The 15,981-nt window shown below is 50.8% G+C and overlaps 6 non-coding genes across 6 annotated transcripts; all 6 read left to right on the top strand.

Moving 5' to 3' along the window:
* The first annotated feature begins 4,402 nt into the window (after positions 1 to 4,402).
* trnat-agu (transfer RNA threonine (anticodon AGU)) lies at positions 4,403 to 4,475 on the top strand. The gene has a single exon. It is a non-coding gene; the product is annotated as a tRNA-Thr (tRNA).
* Positions 4,476 to 5,143: 668 nt separating this feature from the next.
* trnat-ugu (transfer RNA threonine (anticodon UGU)) lies at positions 5,144 to 5,216 on the top strand. Its single transcript has one exon. It is a non-coding gene; the product is annotated as a tRNA-Thr (tRNA).
* Positions 5,217 to 9,852: 4,636 nt separating this feature from the next.
* Positions 9,853 to 9,925, top strand: trnat-ugu (transfer RNA threonine (anticodon UGU)). Its single transcript has one exon. It is a non-coding gene; the product is annotated as a tRNA-Thr (tRNA).
* Positions 9,926 to 11,434: 1,509 nt separating this feature from the next.
* trnat-agu (transfer RNA threonine (anticodon AGU)) lies at positions 11,435 to 11,507 on the top strand. The gene has a single exon. It is a non-coding gene; the product is annotated as a tRNA-Thr (tRNA).
* Positions 11,508 to 14,747: 3,240 nt separating this feature from the next.
* trnat-ugu (transfer RNA threonine (anticodon UGU)) lies at positions 14,748 to 14,820 on the top strand. The gene has a single exon. It is a non-coding gene; the product is annotated as a tRNA-Thr (tRNA).
* A 943-nt stretch (positions 14,821 to 15,763) lies between these two features.
* Positions 15,764 to 15,836, top strand: trnat-agu (transfer RNA threonine (anticodon AGU)). The gene has a single exon. It is a non-coding gene; the product is annotated as a tRNA-Thr (tRNA).
* Positions 15,837 to 15,981: the final 145 nt, after the last annotated feature.

Raw genomic sequence — 15,981 nt, 5'->3', positions numbered from 1 at the left:
CCTTCCCCTCTCTCCCCATCCCAACTCTCTCCCCTGCCCCTCTCTCCCCTTTTCCACTCTCTCCCCTTCCTCTCTCTCCCCTTCCCCCTCTCTCTCACTCCTTCCCCACTCTCTCTCTCCCCTTCCCCTCCCTCTCTCTCCCCTTCCCCCTCTCTCTCACTCCTTCCACTCTCTCTTTTCCCTTCCCCTCTCTTTCCTGCTCCTTCCTGTGTTTTTCCAAAAACAGGTGGCTCTGTAGCTCAGGGGGTTAGAGAGCTGGTATTGTAAACCAGTGGTCGTGAGTTCAAATCTCACTAGAACGAAATCAAAATTAGCTCAATATTTAAATTCACTGTCAATTAACAAGGGCTGTAATTAGCAAAATATAGAAAATAGGTGCAGGAGTAGGCAATTTGGCCCTTCTAACCTGCACCACCATTCAATGAGTTCATGGCTGAACATGCAACTTCAGTATCCCATTCCTGCTTTCTCACCATACCCCTTTATGCCCTGAGTAATAAGGACTTCATCTAACTCCTTTTTGAATATATTCAGTGAACTTGCCTCAACAGCTTTCTGTGGTGGAGAATTCCACAGGTTCACCACTCTCTGGGTGAAGAAGTTTCTCCTCATCTTGGTCTGAAATGGCTTACCCCTTATCCTTGGACTGTGACCCCTGGTTCTGGACTTCCCCAACATCAGGAACATTCTTTCTGCATCTAACCTGTCTAACCCGTCAGAATTTTAAACGTTTCTATGAGGTCGCCTCTCATTCTTCTGAACTCCAGTGAATACAAGCCCAGTTGATCCAATCTTTCTTGATAGGTCAGTCCCGCCATCCCGGGAATCAGTCTGGTGAACCTTCGCTGCACTCCCTCAATAGCAAGAATGTCCTTCCTCAGGTTCGGAGACCAAAACTGTACACAATACTCCAGGTGTGGCCTCACCAAGACCCTGTACAACTGTAGCAACACCTCCCTGCCCCTGTACTCAAATCCCCTCGCTATGAAGGCCAACATGCCATTTGCTTTCTTAACCGCCTGCTGTACCTGCATGCCAACCTTCAATGACTGATGTACCATGACACCCAGGTCTCTTTGCACCTCCCCTTTTCCTAATCTGTCACCATTCAAATAATAGTCTGTTTCTCTGTTTTTACCACCAAAGTGGATAACCTCACATTTATCCACATTATACTTCATCTGCCATGCATTTGCCCACTCACCTAACCTATCCAAGTCGCTCTGCAGCCTCATAGCATCCTCCTCGCAGCTCACACTGCCACCCAACTTAGTGTCATCTGCAAATTTGGGGAGACTATATTTAATCCCCTCGTCTAAATCATTAATGTACAATGTAAACAGTGGGACCCCAGCACAGAATCTTGCGGTACCCCACTAGTCACTGCCTGCCATTCTGAAAAGTACCCATTTACTCCTACTCTTTGCTTCCTGTCTGACAACCAGTTCTCAATCCACGTCAGCACACTACCCCCAATCCCATGTGCTTTAACTTTGCACATTAATCTCTTGTGTGGGACCTTGTCGAAAGCCTTCTGAAAGTCCAAATTTACCACATCAACTGGTTCTCCCTTGTCCACTCTGCTAGAAACATCCTCAAAAAATTCCAGAAGATTTGTCAAGCATGATTTCCCTTTCACAAATCCATGCTGACTTGGACCTATCATATCACCTCTTTCCAAATGCACTGCTATGACATCCTTAATAATTGATTCCATCATTTTACCCACTACCGATGTCAGGCTGACCGGTCTATAATTCCCTGTTTTCTCTCTCCCTCCTTTTTTAAAAAGTGGGGTTACATTGGCTACCCTCCACTCCATAGGAACTGATCCAGAGTCAATGGAATGTTGGAAAATGACTGTCAATGCATCCACTATTTCCAAGGCCACCTCCTTAAGTACTCTGGGATGCAGTCCATCAGGCCCTGGGGATTTATCGACCTTCAGTTTCCCCAACACAATTTCCCGACTAATAAGGATTTCCCTCAGTTCCTCCTCCTTACTAGACCCTCCGACCCCTTTTATATCCGGAAGGTTGTTTGTGTCCTCCTCAGTGAATACCGAACCAAAGTACTTGTTCAATTGGTCCGCCATTTCTTTGTTCCCCGTTATGACTTCCCCTGATTCTGACTGCAGGGGACCTACGTTTGTCTTTACTAACCTTTTTCTCTTTACATACCTATAGAAACTTTTGCAATCCGCCTTAATGTTCCCTGCCCTAATCAAACCCTTTGTCCTCCTCTGCTGAGTTCTAAATTTCTCCCAGTCCCCGGGTTCGATGCTATTTCTGGCCAATTTGTATGCCACTTCCTTGGCTTTAATACTATCCCTGATTTCCCTTGATAGCCACGGTTGAGCCACCTTCCCTTTTTTATTTTTACGCCAGACAGGAATGTACAATTGTTGTAGTTCATCCATGCGGTCTCTAAATGTCTGCCATTGCCCATCCACAGTCAACCCCTTCAGTATCATTCGCCAATCTATCCTAGCCAATTCACGCCTCATACCTTCAAAGTTACCCTTCTTTAAGTTCTGGACCATGGTCTCTGAATTAACTGTTTCATTCTCCATCCTAATGCAGAATTTCATCATATTATGGTCACTCTTCCCCAACGGGCCTCGCACAACGAGATTTCTAATTAATCCTCTCTCATTACACAACACCCAGTCTAAGATGGCCTCCCCCCTAGTTGGTTCCTCGACATATTGGTCTAAAAAACCATCCCTTATGCACTCCAGGAAATTCTCCTCCACCGTATTGCTTCCAGTTTGGTTAACCCAATCTATGTGCATATTAAAGTCACCCATTATAACTGCTGCACCTTTATTGCACGCACCCCTAATTTCATGTTTGATGCCCTCCCCAACATCACTACTACTGTTTGAAGTCTGTACACAACTCCCACTAACGTTTTTTGCCCTTTGATGTTCTGCAGCTCTACCCATATAAATTCCACATCATCCAAGCTAATGTCCTTCTGAACTATTGCCTTAATTTGCTCCTTAACCAGCAATGCTACCCCACCTCCTTTTCCTTTTATTCTATCTTTCCTGAATGTTGAATACCCCTGGATGTTGAGTTCCCAGCCCTGATCATCCTGGAGCCACATCTCCGTAATCCCAATCACATCATATTTGTTAACATCTATTTGCACAGTTAATTCATCCACCTTATTGTGGATACTCCTTGCATTAAGACACAAAGCCTTCAGGCTTGTTTTTTTAACACCCTTGGTCCTTTTAGAATTTTGCTGTACAGTGGCCCTCTTTGTTCTTTGCCTTGGGTTTCTCTGCCCTCCACTTTTCCTCATCTCCTTTCTGTCTTTTGCTTTTGCCTCCTTTTTGATTCCCTCTGTCTCCCTGCATTGGTTCCCATCCCCCTGCCATATTAGTTTAACTCCTCCCCAACAGCACTAGCAAACACTTCCCCTAGGACATTGGTTCCGGTAATTATAAATATTAAACAGCTCTGAGACCGACCCTGGAATTACAGCTCCCCTCTCCTCTTCTCATCCTGGTTTACTCTCTCTCCCACATTAAAAATCTCTCTTTCCCTTCCCCATCATGACCCATTCTGCATCTTTTTTTCACTCATTCTTCTTTCTTATCCTCTCTCCTTCCCGTCTCTCCCTCCTTCCCCTCCCTGTTCTCACCACCCCTCTCTCTCCTTCCCCTCCCTCTCTTTCCCCTTCCCCTCTCTCTCTTTCCCTTTCCTCGCTCTCCCCTTCCCCTCTCACTCTCCCTCTTTCCCCTCTCTCTCCTCTCTCCCCTTCCCTCTCGACTTTCATTCTCTCCCCACTCCTTCCCCTCCTCTCTCCCCTTCCCCTCTCTCCCCTTCCCTCTCTACTTTCATTCTCTCCCCACTCCTTCCCCTTCTCTCCCCTTCCCCTCTCTCCCTTTCCCCCTCGAGAGACACACAGAGAGAAAGTGAGAGTGTGTGAGAGAGACAGAGAGAGTGAGAAAGTGTTGTGTGTGCAATAACTCAACAGACAGATTACTGTAAACTCCGAACAGGTACACACCTGGCTCTACTTTATTAGGGCCCAAAGTGATTACATTACAAGATGGCTGGCCTTTTATACCTAGGCCACACACGCGTGTGTACAGCCCAATGACCTCCGACAGTGGCCCCACCTGGTGGCTAGTAACCCCAAGCACACATACATGACAGAAAGAGACAGAGAGACAGAGAGACAGAGAGATTGGGACAGAGTGTGACTGAGTTGCCTTGCGATGTTTTACTACGTGAAAGACCCGATATATCGATGTTGAGAGGCGAATATTGAAGAGACGGAGGCAGGAGTCTGGGGGATGAGACACAATCTGAGCATTTCACTGACCCCTCCTCATTCTTCAAACACACAGCACTAACTGGGGAATGACCCACAACCCAGGGCAGGTGGTTCCATAGCTCAGGGGTTAGAGCACTGGTCTAGTAAACCAGGGGTCGTGAGTTCAAATCTCACTGGGGCCTACTCAAAATTAGCTCAGTATTTAAATTCACTGTCAATTAACAAGGGCTTTAATTATAAATATTAAACAGCTCTGAGATTGATCCTGCAACGACAGGCTCCCCTCACACCTTTCCCTGTCCCTTTGCTTTCCAGATCACGACCAGCTCTACATTTTTTTTTTAACTCCTCTCTCACTTTCCAGCGATCTCATTTTCTCCATCTCTCTCTCCCCTTCCCCTCTCTCTCTCCCCTTCCCCTCTCTCTCCTTCCGCTCCCTCCCCTCACTCCTCACTCTCCCTCTTTTGCCTTTCTCTTCAGATTCTCCCCTGCTCTCTCCCTCTCCCCTTCCTTTCTCTCTCCCCTGCCTCCTCCCTCTCTCGACTTCCCATCTCACTCCCCTCCCCCTCTCGCGCTCTCCCATTCCGCTCTCTCCCATTCCCCTCTGGCTGACTCCTTCCCCCTCTCTCTCCCATTCCCTCTCCCACTCATTCCCCTCTCTCCCTCCTTTTACAACTTCCAAGCACTAATCTCTCTCACAGAGCCGGCACAGACACGATGGGCCGAATGGCCCTCCTTGTGTGCTGTAAGATTCTGTCAATGTTCAGGGATGAATCACCGAGAATGATTATTCGGGCCCCACCTCCTTGTTAACAATAGTAAGATGCAAACAGGAGCTGGTGTTACAGGTGGCTCCATAGCTCAGGGGTTAGAGCACTGGTTTTGTAAACCAGGGGTCGTGGGTTCAAATCTCACTGGGGCCATTCAATTTTGGCTTCTGTTACTGAATTGACCGTCAAGAGGCGACAGGCCGACACCATCAACAGGAACCGCTCACTCCGCACTTTACAATCTGCCCACAGCACTTTCACTTCCCACCCCCAGTCTGTATCCCACCTTTTCCACATCCAGTCTCAGAGACACCGATATATCATCGACTCATAGAAACTTACAGCAGGGAAGGAGACCATTTCGGCCCATCGTGTCCGCACCAGCCGACCAAGAGCTATCTGCTGGGCAGGGCCACATAGTCCGCATGTCCCAGACACGAGACTCCCCAAAGCAAGCGCTCGACTCGGAACTCCTTCATGGCAAGCGAGCCAAAGGTGGGCAGAGGAAACGTTACAAGGGACACCCTCAAAGCCTCCCTGATAAAGTGCAACATCCCCACTGACACCTGGGAGTCCCTGGGCCAAAGACCAGTCCGCCCGGAGTGGAGGAAGTGCATCCGGGAGGGCGCTGAGCACCTCGCGTCTTGTCGCCGAAAGCGTGCAGAGACCAAGCGCAGGCAGCGGAAGGAGCGTGCGGCAAACCAGTCCCACCCTCCCCTTCCCTCAACGTCTATCTGTCCCACCTGTGACAGGGACTGTGGTTCCCGTATTGGACTGTTCAGTCACCTCAGGACTCATGTTTAGAGTGGGAGCAAGTCTTCCTCGATTCCGAGGGACTGCCTATGATGATGATATGATCCCAGCCTGATCCCACTTTCCAGCTCTCGGTGCGTAGCCCTGTAGCTTACGGCACTTCAAGTGCACATCCAAGTACCTTTTAAATGTGGTGAGGGTTTCTGCCTCTACCACCCTTTCAGGCCGTGAGTTCCAGACCCCCACCACCTTCTGGGTGAAGGAATGGAGGTCTCCCCTCAGCCTCCTCTGTTCCAAAGAAAACAACCCCAGCCGATCCAATCTTTCCTCGTGGCTAAAATTCTCCAGTCCCGCCAACATCCTGGTAAATCTCCTCTGCACCCTCTCCAGTGCAATCACATCCTTCCTGTGATATCCTGACATTTTAGGGAGAAAAAAATCTGAGAAACATAGAAACGTAGAAAATAGGTGCAGGAGTAGGCCATTCAGCCCTTCGAGCCTGCACCGCCATTCAATATGATCATGGCTGATCATTCACCTCAGTACCCCTTTCCTGCTTTCTCTCCATACCCCTTGATTCCTTTAGCCGTAAGGGCCATATCTAACTCCCTCTTCAATATATCCAATGAACTGACCTCAACAACTCTCTGCGGCAGGGAATTCCACAGGTGAACAACTCTCTGGGTGAAGAAGTTTCTCCTCATCTCAGTCCTAAATGGCCTACCCCTTATCCTAAGACTGTGTCCCCTGGTTCTGGACTTCCCCAACATCGGGAACATTCTTCCCGCATCGAACCTGTCCCGTCCCGCCAGAATCTTATATGTTTCATCCTTCGAAACTCCAGTGTATAAAGGCCCATTTGATCCAGTCTCTCCTCATATATCAGTCCAGCCATCCCGGGAATCAGTCTGGTGAACCTTCGCTGCACTCCCTCAATAGCAAGAATGTCCTTCCTCAGATTAGGAGACCAAAACTGAACACAATATTCCAGGTGAGGCCTCTCCAAGACCCTGTACAACTGAAGTAAGTCCTCCCTGCTCCTATACTCAAATCCTCTCGCTATGAAGGCCAACGTACCATTTGCCTTCTTCACCGCCTGCTGTACCTGCATGCCAACTTTCAATGACTGATGTACCATGACACCCAGGTCTTGTTGCACCTCCCCTTTTCCTAATCTGTCACCATTCAGATAATATTCTGTCTTCCTGTTTTTGCCCCCAAAGTGGATAACCTCACATTTATCCACATTATACTGCATCTGCCATGTATTTGCCCACTCACCTAACCTGTCCAAGTCACCCTGCAGCCTCTTAGCATCCTCCTCACAGCTCACACCGCCACCCAGCTTAGTGTCATCTGCAAACTTGGAGATATTACATTCAATTCCTGCATCTAAATCATTGATGTATATTGTAAATAGCTGGGGTCCCAGCACTGAGCCCTGCGGTACCCCACTAGTCACTGCCTCCCATTCCGAAAAGGACCCGTTTATCCCGGGATCCGGCAGACAGCAGCTTGCGAAGGATGACCTCGTGACCGATTCCGAGCACGAAACCGTTCGGCAACATTTCCCGCAAAGATCCCGCAAAAACCGTACTGCCCCGCAAGGAATCTTCTGGCCCTGGGAGCGCCGGTGGGTGTAAAAGTGATACCTGGCCTTTAAGGTGCTCTCCTTCGGCTTGAGGCGTTCCCACACCAGCACACACAGCTCTGTGTAAGTCTTCTCCTCTGGTTTGACCGGTGCCAGCAGGTTTTTGAGCAGGCCGTATATCGGAGACCCACATACGGTGAGGAGAATCGCCCTGGTCTTGATCGCCCTCTCTCAGCCTCGTCCTGTTCATTGGCGACGTAGTACCGGTCGGGACGCTCAACGAAGGCTTCCCAAATCATCACCCTCAACAAATCCCTCAACAAGACCAACGGCAGCCATTACCGTGTGAAGGTTGGTGATCCGTTACTCGTCGCCAGTGAGTGATGTTCAGAATAAATCCACAGGACTGTATTGCAAGCTCAAACTGTGGTGACCTTGTGCTCTTTATTCAGACTCCAGGGTGGGGAAGCAGTATGGTGAGTCACCTTATATACCTGCTTGTCCCAGGGTGTACAGGTGACCATTGGGTCTCCCACAGGTGTGCCCCCTAGTGGCAAGTCTTACATATTGGTGACGTTTACATGTGTACACAACAATCACGACCCGTTCCACATCTTTTTATTCCTCTCTCACTTTCCCGCTATCTCGCTTTCCCCGTCTCTCACTCGTTCCCCTCTCCCCCTTTCCCCTCCCTCGCCTCACCCTCTTCCCGTCCCACTCTCTCCCCTTCCGACTCTGCCTTTCCACTCTCCCTCTCCCTCCTCCTTCTCCGCTCCCTTTCCTCCCCTCCCTCCTCTCTCTCTCTCCTTTCCCTTTCCTTTCAGATTCTCCCCTTCTCCCTCTCTCCCCTTCCCCTTTCTCTCTCCCCTTCCTCACTCTCTCACTCCTTCCCCTCTCTCTCTCACTCTTTCCCCATCACTCCTCTTAACATCACTTTCACCTTACCCCCGCTCTCTCTCCCCTTCCCTCTCTCGCTCTTGCCTTACCCCTCTCTCTCCCATTCCCCTCTCGCTCACTCCTTCCCCTCTCCCTTTTCATTTTCTCTCCTCCTCTATCTCTCCCCACCCTCTCCTCCCCAGTTTCCATCCCCTCCATCCTTCCTTTCATTCCCTCGCTCTCGCTCTCCCCTTTCCCATTGGACTCTCCCCCTCCCCATCTCTCCCATCCCCCCCCTCTCTCCCCTACTCCCTCTCTCTCCCCTTCCCCCGCTCCAGCCTCCCCGCCCGAGGGACAAAGTGAGAAGGTGAGAGACAGAAAGAAAGAGAGAGAGACAGAGACACAGAGAGAAAGAGAGACAGAGCCAGAGTGTGACTGAGTTGCCTTGGGATGTTTTACTACGTGAAAGACCCGATATATCGATGTTGAGAGGCGAATATTGAAGAGACAGAGGCAGGAGTCTGGGGGATGAGACACAATCTGAGTGTTTCACTGACCCCTCCTCATTCTTCAAACACACAGCACTAACTGGGGAATGACCCACAGTCCAGGGCAGGTCGTTCCGTTGCTCAGGGGTTAGAGCACTGGTCTAGTAAATCAGGGGTCGTGGGTTCAAATCTCACTGGGGCCTACTCAAAATTAGTTCAGTATTTAAATTCACTGTCAATTAACAAGGGCTTTAATTATAAATATTCAACATCTCTGAGATTGACCCTGGAACTGCAGGCTCCCCTCACACCTTTCCCTGTCTTTCTGCTTTCCAGATCACAACCTGTTCTACATTTTTTTTTAACTCCTCTCTCACTTTCCCGCGATCTCACTTTCTCCATCTCTCTCTCCCCTTTCCCTCTCTCTCTCCCCTTCCCCTCTCTCTCCTTCCACTCCCTCCCCTCACTCCTCTCTCTCCCTCTTTTGCCTTTTTTTTCAGATTCTCCCCTGCTCCCTCTCTCTCCCCTTCCTTTCTCTCTCCCCTGCCTCCTCCCTCTCTCGACTTCCCCTCTCTCTCCCCTTTCCCTCTCCTCCCTCCTCTCTCTCACTCTTTTGCCTTTCTTTTCAGATTCTCCCTACTCTCTCCCTCTCCCCTTCCTTTCTCTCTCCCCTGCCTCCTCCCTCTCTCTCTCGGCTTCCCATCTCTCTCCCCTGCACTCTCCCTCTCCCCTTCCTTTCTCTCTCCCCTGCCTCCTCCCTCCCTCTCTCGGCTTCCCATCTCACTCCCCTCCCCGCTCTCGCTCTCTCCCATTCGGCTCTCTCCCATTCCCCTCTGGCTGACTCCTTCCCCCTCTCTCTCTCCCATTCCCTCTCCCACTCATTTCCCTCTCTCCCTCCTTTTACAACTTCCAAGCACGAATCTCTCTCACAGAGCCGACACAGACACGATGGGCCGAATGGCCCTCCTTGTGTGCTGTAAGATTCTGTCAATGTTCAGGGATGAATCACCAAGAATGATTATTCGGGCCCCAACTCCTTGTTAACAATAGTAAGATGCAAACAGGAGCTGGTATTACAGATGGCTCCATAGCTCAGGGGTGAGAGCACTGGTTTTGTAAACCAGGGGTCATGGGTTCAAATCTCACTGGGGCCTCCTCAATTTTGGCTTCTGTTACTGAATTGACCGTCAATCGACGACAGGCCGACACCATCAACAGGAACCGCTCACTCCGCACTTTATAATCTGCCCACAGCACTTTCACTTCCCACTCCCAGTCTGTATCCCACCTTTTCCACATCCAGTCTCAGAGACACCGATATATCATCGACTCATAGAAACTTACAGCAGGGAAGGTGACCATTTCGGCCCATTGTGTCCGCACCAGCCGACCAAGAGCTATCTGCTGGGCAGGGCCACATTGTCCGCATGTCCCAGACACGAGACTCCCAAAGCAAGCGCTCTACTCGGAACTCCTTCACGGCAAGCGAGCCAAAGGTGGGCAGAGGGAACGTTACAAGGGACACCCTCAAAGCCTCCCTGATATAATCGCTCCACCATCGGTGGCCGGGCCTTCTGTTACCTGGGCCCCAAGCTCTGGAACTCCCTTCCTAAACCTCCCCGCCTCTCGACCTCTCTCTCCTCCTTCAAGACGCTACTTAAACCGACCTCTTTGACCCAGCTTTTGGTCACCTGCCCTAATATCTCCTTTTGTGGCTCTGTTTCAAATTTTTATCCCATAATCCTCCTGTGGAGCACCTTGGGACGTTTCACTACGTTAAAGGCGCTATATAAATAAACATTATTGTTGTTGTTCCCTCTGTCTCTCCTCTTCCCCATCTCTCTCACTCCTTCCCCTCACTCTCCCCTTCCCTCTCTCTCACTCCTTCCCCTCACTCTCCCATTCCCTCTTTCTCCCTCCTTCCCCTCACTCTCCCCTTCCCTCTCTCTCACTCCATCCCGCCACTCTCCCCTGCCCTCTCTCTCACTCCTTCCCCTCACTCTCCCCTTCCCTCTCTCTCACTCCTTCCCCTCACTCTCCCCTTCCCTCTCTCTCACTCCTTCGGGTCACTCTCCCCTTCCCTCTCTCTCACTCCTTCCCCGTTCTCTCCCCTTCCCCATTCTCTCCCCTTCCCCATTCTCTCCCCTTCCCCTCTCTCTCCCCTTCCCCTCTCTCTCCCCCCTTCCCCTCTCTCTCCCCTTCCCCACCCCCTCCCCTTCCCCACTCTCTCCCCTACCCCACTCTCTCCCCTTCCCCATCCCCTCCCCTTCCACACCCCCTCCCCTTCCCCTCTCTCTCCCCTTCCCCACTCTCTCCCCTTCCCCATCCCCTCCCCTTCCCCACTCTCTCCCCTTCCCTACTCTCTCCCCTTCCTCTCTTTCTCCCCTTCCCCTCTCTCTCCCCTTCCCCTCTCTCTCCCCTTCCCCTCTCTTTCCCCTTCCCCCTTCCTCTCACTCTCATCCGTTCCCTCTCTCTCCTCTACCCATTTCCTCCGCTCTCTCTCCCCTTCCCCTCTCAGCCCTCCCTCTCCCTCTCATTCCTTCCCCCTCCCTCTCATTCCTTCACCTACTCTCTCCCCTTCCCCCTCTCTCTCACACCTTCCACTCTCTCTTTTCCCTTCCCCTCTCTTTCCTGCTCCTTCCCCTGTCTTTTCCAGCGCAGGTGGCTCCATAGCTCAGGGGTTGGAGCACTGGTCTAGTAAACCAGGGGTCGTGGGTTCAAATCTCACTGGGGCCTACTCAAAATTAGCTCAGTATTTAAATTCACTGTCAATTAACAAGGGATTTAGTCATAAATATTAAACAGCTCTGAAACCGACCCTGGAATTACAGCTCCCCTCTCCTCTTCTCATCCTGGTTTCCTCTCTCTCCCACATTAAAAATCTCTCTTTCCCTTCCCCATTCTACATCTTTTTCTCACTTTCCCCGTCTCTCACTCATTCCCCTTTCTTATCCTCTCTCCTTCCCCTCTCTCTCTCCTTCCCCTCCCTGTTCTCACCCCCTCTCTTTCCCCTTTCCCTTTCCTCGCTCTCCCATTCCCCTCTCTCTCTTTCCCTTTCCTCGCTCTCCCCTTCCCCTCTCACTCTCCCTCTTTCCCCTCTCTCTCCTCTTTCCCCTTCCTTCTCTACTTTCATTCTCTCCCCACTCCTTCCCCTCCTCTCTCCCCTTCCCCTCTCTCCTCTTCCCCTCTCTACTTTCATTCTCTCCCCACTCCTTCCCCCTCTCTCCCCTTCCCCTCTCTCCCTTTCCCCCTCGAGAGACACACAGAGCGAAAGTGAGAGTGTGTGAGAGAGACAGAGAAAGAGTGAGAAAGTGTTGTGTGTGCAATAACTCAACAGACAGATTACTGTAAACTCCGAACAGGTACACACCTGGCTCTACTTTATTAGTACCCAAAGTGATTACATTACAAGATGGTTGGCATTTTATACCTGGGCTGTACACACGTGTGTACAAACCCAATGACCTCCGACAGTGGCCCCACCTGTTGGCTAGTAACCCCAAGCATACATACATGACAGAAAGAGAGAGACAGGGAGACTGAGAGACAGAGAGACAGAGCCAGAGTGTGACTGAGTTGCCTTGGGATGTTTTACTACGTGAAAGACCCGATATATCGATATTGAGAGGCGAATATTGAAGAGACGGAGGCAGGATTCTGGGGGATGAGACACAATCTGAGCGTTTCACTGACCCCTCCTCATTCTTCAAACACACAGCACTAACTGGGGAATGACCCACAGCCCAGGGCAGGTGGTTCAATAGCTCAGGGGTTAGAGCCCTGGTCGAGTAAACCAAGGGTTGTGGGTCCAAATCTCACTGGGGGCCGACTCAAAATTAGTTTAGTTTTTAAATTCACTGTCAATTAACAAGGGCTTTAATTATAAATATTAAACAGCTCAGAGACCAACCCTGGAACAACAGGCTCCCTGTGCACTCTGACACTCTCTCCTCCCGACCCATTCAACATATTTTTCCCAGTCTCTCACTCATTCCCCTCTCTCACCCTCTCCCCTCACCCTCTGTCCCCTACCCACTCTCTGTGTCTCTTCTCCCTTTCTTTTCAGATTCACCGATAAAAACATAAGAACATAAGAAATAGGAGCAGGAGAAGGGCATACGGCCCCTCGAGCCTGCTCCGCCATTTAATACGATCATGGCTGATCCGATCATGGACTCAGCTCCACTTCCCTGCCCGCCCCTTATCCCCTTATCGGTTAAGAAACTGCCTATCTCTGTCTTAAATATATTCAATGTCCCAGCCTCCAAAGCTCTCTGAGGCAGCGAATTCCACAGATTTACAACCCTCTGAGAGAAGAAATTTCTCCTCATCTCAGTTTTAAATGGGCGGCCCCTTATTCTAAGACCATGCCCCCTAGTTCTAGTCTCCCCCATCAGTGGAAACATCCTCTCTGCATCCACCTTGTCAAGCCCCCTCATAATCTTATACGTTTCGATAAGATCACCTCTCATTCTTCTGAATTCCAATGAGTAGAGGCCCAACCTCCTCAACCTTTCCTCATAAGTCAACCCCCCTCATCCCCGGAGTCAACCGAGTGAACCTTCACTGAACTGCCTCCAAAGCAAGTATATCCTTTCGTAAATATGGAAACCAAAACTGCACGCAGTACTCCAGGTGTGGCCTCACCAATACCCTGTATAGCTGCAGCAAGACTGCCCTGCTTTTATACTCCATCCCCTTTGCAATAAAGGCCAAGATACCATTGGCCTTCCTGATCACTTGCTGTACCTGCATACTAACCTTTTGTGTTTCATGCACAAGTACCCCCAGGTCCCGCTGGACTGCAGCACTTTGCGATCGTTCTCCATTTAAATAATTACTTGCTCTTCAATTTTTTTCTGCCAAAGTGCATGACCTCACACTTTCCAACATTATACTCCATCTGACAAATTTTTGCCCACTCACTTAGCCTGTCTATGTCCTTTTGCAGATTTTTTGTGTCCTCCTCACACATTGCTTTTCCTCCCATCTTTGTATCGTCAGCAAACTTGACTACGTTACACTCAGTCCCTTCTTCCAAGTCGTTAATATAGATTGTAAATAGTTGGGGTCCCAGCACTGATCCCTGCGGCACACCACTAGTTACTGGTTGGTAACCAGAGAATGAACCTGTTGTGTTCCGAACACAGATGAGACTGCACACAGGGAGGTTAAAGTAACAGTGACCTCAGTCTTTATTAAGACACTCCAGAGTGAGGAACAGGCCTTAGGGCCCGGCTTATATACAGTGCTCCCAAGGGATGCTGGGATCCCTTGGGACTTCAGGGGATGTGCTCCCTGGTGGCGGAAGATGGGAGTGCATGCTTTACAGATACACAACAGAACCATCTATTCTTCTCTCTCCTCTTCCCTCTCTCAGTCCTTCCGCTCTCTCTCCCCCCCTTAACTCTATCTCTTCATCCCTGCTCTTTCCCCCTCCCCCTCTCTCTCTCCCCTTCCCCTCCCACATTACCATTCCCCTCGCTCACTCCCCTTCCCCTCTCTCTCTCTCTCTCCCCTTTCCTCTCTACTGTCATTCTCCCCCCACTCCTTCCCCTCTCTCTCCTCCCTCCTCTATCTTGCCTCTCTCTCCCCTCCCCCTCTCTCCCCCCTCTCTCCCCTTCCCCCTCTGCTTTTTCACTCTCCCTTTCACTCTCCCTCTCCCCTTCCACTCTCGTCCCTCCCCTCCCTCCACTCTCTCTCTTTACCATTCTTTTCCGATTCTCCCCTTCGCCCTCTCTGTCTCCCCTTCCTTTCTCTCTCCCCTGCCTCCTCCCTCTCTCGTCTTCCCATCTCTCTCCCCTTCCCGTCTCTCCCCTCCACCTCTCCTTCTCTCCCATTCCTCTCTCTCTCACTCCGTCTCCCTCTCTCTCCCCTTCCTCTCTTTCCCCTTCCCCATCTCTCTCACTCCTTCCACGCTCTCTTTTCCCTTCCCCTCTCTTTCCTGTTCCTTCCCCTGTAACTCCTCAAACAGGAGGCTCCATAGCTCAGGGGTTAGAGCACTGGTCTTGTAAACCAGCGGTCATGAGTTCAAATCTCAATAGGGCCTCCTCAAAATTAACTCAATATTTAAATTCACCCTCAATTAACAAGGCTATTAAACAGCTTTGAGACTGACCCTGGAGCAACAATCTCCTTTTGTCTCCAGTAATATCGCTCTCCCTTCCCGTTCTGCATCTTTTTCCCGCTATCGAGCATTCCCCGTCCCTCACAGACTCCCCTCCCCCTCTCTCCCCCACCCTTTCACTCTCTCTCTCTCTCCGTCCCCTCTCTTTCCCCTCGCCCCTCTTTCTCTCTCCCTTTCCCCTTCACTTCTCTTTCCAACTCCTCCATGATCACCTTCCCCTTCCCGCCTCTCTCTAACCCTTCCCTTTTCTCGCTCTCCACTTCCCCTCTCTCCCCTTCTCTCTCACTTTCATTCACCGCGCACTCCTTCCCTCTCTCTCCTTCCTCCTCTATCTTCCCTCTCTCTCCCCTCCCCCTCATTCCCCTACCCACTCTCTCCACCCTCTCTCCACCTCCCGTTCTGCCTTTTCACTCTCCCTTTCCCTCTCCCCTCCCCTCTCTCTCCTCCCCTACCTCCTATCTCTCTCCCTTTTCCCTTTCTTTTCAGATTCTCCCCTTCTCCCTCTCTTTCTCGTTCCCATCTCTCCTCTCCCCATCTCTCTCCCCTTCCCCCTCTCTCACTCCTTCCACTCTCTCTCCACTTCCCCTCTCTCTCTCTCACTCCTCCCCTCTCTTCCCCTCCCCTCCCCCTCTCACTCCTTCTACTCTCTCCCTCCCTTCCACACTCTCTCCCTCCCTTCCACACTCTCTCTCCCCTTTCCCCCTCTCACTCCTTTCCCTCCCTCTCTTCCTCTTCCCCCTCCTTCCCCCTCTCTCTCACTCCTTCCTTCTCTGTCTCCCCTTCCCCCTCTCGCTCACGCCTTCCACTCTCTCTTTTCCCTTCCCCTCTCTTTCCTGCTCCTTCCCCTGTCTTTCCCAGAGCAGGTGGCTCCATAGCTCAGGGGTTAGAGCACTGGTCTAGTAAACCAGGGGTCGTGAGTTCAAATCTCACTGGGGCCTCATCAAGATCAGCTTATTTATTAAATTCACCGTCAATTAACAAGGGCTTTAATTATAAATATTAACCAGCTCTGAGACCGACCCTGGAACACCAGGCTCCCCTCTCCTCCCCTTGTCTCCCTCACACTCTCTCTCCCCTTCCAAA

This window comes from Pristiophorus japonicus, unplaced genomic scaffold (genome assembly GCF_044704955.1).
Source record: "Pristiophorus japonicus isolate sPriJap1 unplaced genomic scaffold, sPriJap1.hap1 HAP1_SCAFFOLD_288, whole genome shotgun sequence".
Classification (NCBI taxonomy): domain Eukaryota; kingdom Metazoa; phylum Chordata; class Chondrichthyes; family Pristiophoridae; genus Pristiophorus; species Pristiophorus japonicus.
The sequence above is the reverse complement of the archived record's forward strand: the minus strand, read 5'-3'. Positions and strand labels throughout refer to the sequence as shown.